The following is a 6,193-nucleotide window of genomic DNA, read 5'->3' as shown; positions in this document are numbered from 1 at the left end:
TTCACTACTCAGAGTCATCTGGATTAGTGTCAAAGTTTGCATCGACGTAACCTGATACGTCTTCAACGTATCTATAATTTATGAAGTATTCATGCTACTATTTAATCCATCTATGATGTTTGATAAGCATTTATATGTCATTTTATATGATTTTTGGGACTAACCTATTAACCTAGACCCCAGTGCCAGTTTCTGTTTTCTCCTTGTTTTAGTGTTTTACAGAAAAGGGATACCAAACGGAGTCCAAATGACGTGCCAATTTTTGAGGATTTTTTCTGGACCAAAAGAAGACCACGGAGCATCGAAGTTGGGCCAGAGGAGTCCCGGGCTGCCCACGAGACAGGGGGGCACGCCCCCCTGGGGGGGGCGCCCTCCTATCTCGTGGACAGCCCGGAGGCCCCCTTGACGTGAAACCAACGCCAAAAATCCTATAAATGCTGAAACCTTCGGGAATTAACCTAGATCGGAAGTTCTGCCGCCGCAAGCCTCTGTAGCCACGAGAAATCAATCTACGCCCTCTCCGGCAGACTGTCGGAGGGGGCCATCATCACCGGTGGCCATGGAGGAGTATCCCGGAGGGGTCTTCATCAACATGAAGGCCAAGGACCAGAGGATGGAGGCCATGGAGGAGGAAGCACAAGGGGGAGAACCTCTCCTTCTCTCTTCCGGTGGCGCCGGAGTGCCATCGGGAGGGGAATCATCGCCATGGTGATCGTCTTCATCAACATCACCATCATCATCATCATCCTCACCTCTTTTACGCGGTCCACTCTCCCGCACCCCGCTGTAATCCCTACTTGAACATGGTGCTTTATGCCACATATTATGATCCAATGATGTGTTGCCATCCTATGATGTTTTGAGTAGATATCTTTTGTCTTTGGGTTGATTGATGATCTAGATTGGTATGAGTTGTATGTTTTACTTCGGTTTTTTCCTATGGTGCCCTCCGTGTCGCACAAGCGTGAGGGGTTCCCGCTGTAGGGTTTTGCAATACGTGCATGATTCACTTATAGTGGGTTGCGTGAGTGACTGAAACATAAACCCGAGTAAGGGGGTTGTTGCGTATGGGATAAAAGAGGACTTGATGCTTTAATGCTATGGTTGGGTTTTACCTTAATGAATCTTTAGTATTTGCGGATGCTTGCTAGAGTTCCAATTATAAGTGCATATGATCCAAGTAGAGAAAGTATGTTAGCTTATGCCTCTCCCTCATATGAAACTGCAATAGTGATTACCGGTCTTGTTAACAATTGTGTAGGACAATTCCGCACACGGATCCACCATTATTCCACACTCGCTATTTATATTATTTAGTATTATATTCTAACTTTATGATAACAGCACCTACTTTTATATTTTAGCTCTCCGATATCATACAAAGTTATCCTCTTTATAACCACAACACAGTTTTATTTCTTGTTTCTAGTTGGAAGCAAATGTTCGGTGCACGTAGAGTCGTATCAGTGGCAGATAGGGCTTGAGAGAATATTGATCTTACCTTTAGCTCCTTGTGGGTTCAACACTCCATAATTATCACTTCCACATTTGGGAATTGCTACGATGATTCCCTGCACTTGGGGATTATCAAGCTCTTTTCTGGCGCCGTTGCCGGGGAGCAATAGCGTGGGGTTGATATTCTCGTGTGTGCTTGTTTGCTTTCTTTACCAAGTAGATTTTGTTTTTCCTTTTTGTTTCTGTTTAGTTATGGGTGAAACATACAAAAAAAATTAAAAAATAATGAAAATACCAAAAAATATTTACTTGCCTCTCATGCCTAAAAAAGTTTTTCAAAAAGAGAAGTGATTGGAAAGTTATGCATTGAAGAAGTGAGGGTCGACCTTGAGCACTTGTGTTCATGCTCACGGAAACAATGTAGAATTTTTCATGGAAGTTTATCTGTAAATAATTATCCCCTTGTATATATCCATTATATTATAAAAATAATGTCCCAAGCTTTGGTTTTAGTATGATAAGATTGCTTGCTTACTATGTGCAGAACAAAAACAGAAACTTTGGCTGTAGTGCAAGAATTTAAATTTTTTACTGGAAAGTCAAATGGGTATGAAACTTTTTGCAAATTACTTCTGTAAAAATTGTTCAATTTTCAAATTTATTTCATAATTTTAGGAGTTACAGAAGTTTACTAAACTTCCAGATTACTACAGACTATCCTGTTCTTGACAGATTCTGTTTTTCGTGTGTTGTTTGCTTATTTTGATGCATCTATGGCTAGTATGCAGGGTATGAACCATAGAGAAGTTGGAATACAGTAGGTTTAACACCAATATAAACAAAGAATGAGTTAATTATAGTACCTTAAAGTGGTAGTTTGCTTTATTACACTAACGGATCTCACAAGCTTTTGTTTAAGTTTCTGTGAATGAAGTGTTTGAAGAACGAGGAGTTACCGATGTGAGAAGAATAAAGAGAGACAAGAGTTCAAGCTTGGGGATGCCCAAGGCACCCCAAGTAAATATTTCAAAGGATACTCAAGCATCTAAGCTTGGGGATGCCCCGGTTGGCATCCCATCTTTCTTCTTCAACAAATATTGGTATACCTCGGTTTTGTTTTGTTCACATGATTCGTGTCCTTTGTGTTTTCATTTTTCTTTAAGAATCATGCTAGTATGAGATAGCTCTTCATTGATTTAGAGAATACTTCATGTGCTTCACTTATATCTTTTAAGTATGATCTTATAGAATTGCTCTATGTGCTTCACTTAAATCATTTGAGTATGGTTTTATAGAATGCTTCGTGCGCTTCACTTATATATTTTGAGCTTGGACATTGGTTAGTCCATATTAATTGTAGAATGCTCCATGAACTTCACTTATATATTTTGGAGTATGAATAATACTATAATTTAAAGTGGGTTTGGAAGAGTGTCAACTTTAGGAATTAGTGATCCCACTATCTTGGAGGGTGTTGAATCTTCGTACGATACTTATGAAAGTGGATTTGGAAGAGTGTCAACTTTAGTTAGTATTCCACTATTTCGGAAGAGGTTCCAATTGAGTATGAGAACAAGTTGCTATCTATGATGCTACTGAAAATTATTATGAGGGAGGAATATGTGCTTGTAGGAGTTGCAATAATATCAAGTTCCTCTCTATGTGCTTAAAGTTTTGAAGTTATACTTGTTTTGCCTTCCTATGCTAGTTGACTTTTGTTCCAATAATTTGTGTGCTCACAAAATCCCTAGGCATAAGAAGTGAGTTAGATTTAAACATGCTAGCCATATTCTTCATGATGCTCTCTTATGTTTAAACTCTTTTCTTTTATGCGAGCATCATTGAAATCATCATGCCTAGCTAAAAGGCATTAAAGAAAATCGCTTGTTGGGAGACAACCCAATATTTATCCTTACTGTTTTTTGTGTGTCCACATGATTAAGCTACTGTAGTAATCATGTTTTATGCTTTTTGTTTCAATAAAGTGCCAAGTAAGACCTTTGGGAAGACTTGGGTGAAAGTTAATGTGATCTTGTTGTAAAAAACAGAAACTTTGCACTCACGAGATTAGCTGTCATTTTTTACAGAAGAGTGCTTTTGAGTTGATTCTTTTTGAAGAAGATTAATAGACAAATTCCTCACGTCCTTTGAGGGAGTCCTGGACTAGGGGGTGTCCGGATAGCCGAACTATCATCTTTGGCTGGACTCCTGGACTATGAAGATACAAGATTGAAGACTTCGTCCCGTGTCCGGATAGGACTTTCCTTGGCGTGGAAGGCAAGCTTGGCGATATAGATATGTAGATTTCCTACCATTGTAACCAACTCTGTGTAACCCTAACCCTATTCGGTGTCTATATAAACCGAAGGGTTTTAGTCCGTAGGACGAATAACAATCATACCATAGGCTAGCTTCTAGGGTTTAGCCTCTCTGATCTCGTGGTAGATCTACTCTTGTACTACCCATATCATCAATATTAATCAAGCAGGAGTAGGGTATTACCTCCATCGAGAGGGCCCGAACCTGGGTAAAAACATCGTGTCCCTTGTCTCCTGTTACCATCCGCCTAGACGCACAGTTCGGGACCCCCTACCCGAGATCCGCCGGTTTTGACACCGACATTGGTGCTTTCATTGAGAGTTCCTCTGTGTTGTCATCTATAGGCCCGATGGCTCCTTCAATCATCAGCAACGATGCAGTCCAGGGCGAGATTTTTCTCCCCGGACAGATCTTCGTATTCGGCGGCTTTGCACTGCGGGCCAATTCGCTAGGCCATCTGGAGCAGATCAAAAGCTACGCCCCTGGCCATCAGGTCGGATTTGGGAGTTTGAACTACACGATTGACATCCGCGGAGATTTGATCTTTGACGGATTCGAGCCACAACCAAGAGCGCCGCACTGTCTCGATGAGTATGATCTAGCTCTGCCGCCGAACAGTATCCTAGAGGCCGCACCAGCGTCCGCTCCGACCCTTAGCTCGGAGCCGACTTCGCCGATCGAGGATGAGTGGCTGGACACCGCCTCGGGGGCTACGATCTCTACGGTGATTGAGCCGAACACCATCCCTGTCCTTTACAAAGTATGTGACTCCGAGGTGCCGGACTCCTCTCCGGACTCCAAACCTCCCGCGCCCCTGCCAGTCCAATCCGATTGGGTGCCGGTTAGGGAGTTCACTGCCGCGGACATCTTTCAGCACTCGCCCCTTGGCGACATCTTGAATTCACTAAAGTCTCTCTCTTTGTCAGGAGAGCCCTGGCCGGACTATGGTCATGAAGATTGGGATGCGGAAGATGAAGAAATTCGACGCCCACCCACCACCCACTTTGTAGCCACTGTCGAAAGTTTAAACGACGTGCTCAATTTCGACTCCGAAGACATCGACGGTATGGACGACGATGTAGGAGATAACCACGAACCAGCACCTATAGGATACTGGACAGCCACTTCATCTCACGATGTATACATGGTGGATACTCCTAAAGGAAGTGACGACGAGGAACAACGGGACGCTATGAAGGATAAATCCCTCGAAAAGCAGTCTAAACCGCAACGTAAACGCCGCACCAAGTCCCGCCTCGACAAAAACGGCAGCCACACAGACCCAGCCATCAAGCAGGTCGAACCGGTGGACGATGGACACGCCACTGAGCAACCGTCCGAACAGGACAACTTGGATAAACAACCCGTCCTCGGCGAAGATAACAGTCCGGACGATCTCACACCGGATAAGTTGTTGGAGCAGAAGAACCTCCACAAAAGGCTCGTTGCCACTGCACGTAGCCTGAAAAAGCAGAAGCGGAAGCTCAAAACAGCAGAAGATGCACTCAGAATCAGATGGAGCAAAGTACTCAAAACCGCAGATAAATACGGCGACAGTCGCCAAACAAAGAGCTACCCGAAGCGCAAACTACTGCCCGAATTCGATGAGGAGGCCTTAGAGCCCCCGCAATCAAAGAACAAAGAGGCCGCCCGGTCAGATAGACGACCACATGACAAGCATAGAGCGGCAAGCGGCGCCGCACACAATCCGGCGCGCGATCCGCATAAGGATTCACATCAAAAGGATGGCCCAGTTAGGTCCATCTACGGGCCAAGAAAGCAAGCTCTTCTAAGCAATGCAACACACCAAACATCCAGACACTACGACACACCAAATATAGGGGTGCCGCACACCCCCTATGTTTCACCGATGAGGTGTTGGATCACGAATTTCCAGCGGGATTTAAACCCGTAAACATAGAGGCATATGACGGAGCAACAGACCCGGGAGTCTGGATTGAGGATTACATCCTCCACATACACATGGCTAGAGGAGATGATCTCCACGCCATAAAATATTTACCCCTCAAGCTCAAAGGGCCAGCAAGGCACTGGCTTAAAAGCCTCCCTGAAAATACCATTGGAAGTTGGGAAGAGCTCGAGGATGCTTTTTGGGCAAATTTTCAAGGGACTTATGTCCGCCCTCCGGATGCAGACGATTTAAGTCACATAACTCAACAACCCGGAGAGTCAGCCCGCAAATTCTGGAACAGGTTCCTCACCAAAAAGAACCAAATAGTCGACTGTCCAGACGCCGAAGCCTTAGCAGCTTTCAAACACAACATCCGAGACGAATGGCTCGCCAGGCACCTTGACCAGGAAAAGCCAAGAACAATGGCCACACTCACAAGCCTCATGACCCACTTTTGCGCGGGAGAGGATAGTTGGCTGGCAAGATGTAGTACCAGCGACCCAAGTA

Source organism: Triticum aestivum, chromosome 5B, assembly GCF_018294505.1.
Source record: "Triticum aestivum cultivar Chinese Spring chromosome 5B, IWGSC CS RefSeq v2.1, whole genome shotgun sequence".
In the NCBI taxonomy this organism is placed as follows: Eukaryota; Viridiplantae; Streptophyta; class Magnoliopsida; order Poales; family Poaceae; genus Triticum; species Triticum aestivum.
This window is presented reverse-complemented; position numbering follows the sequence as displayed.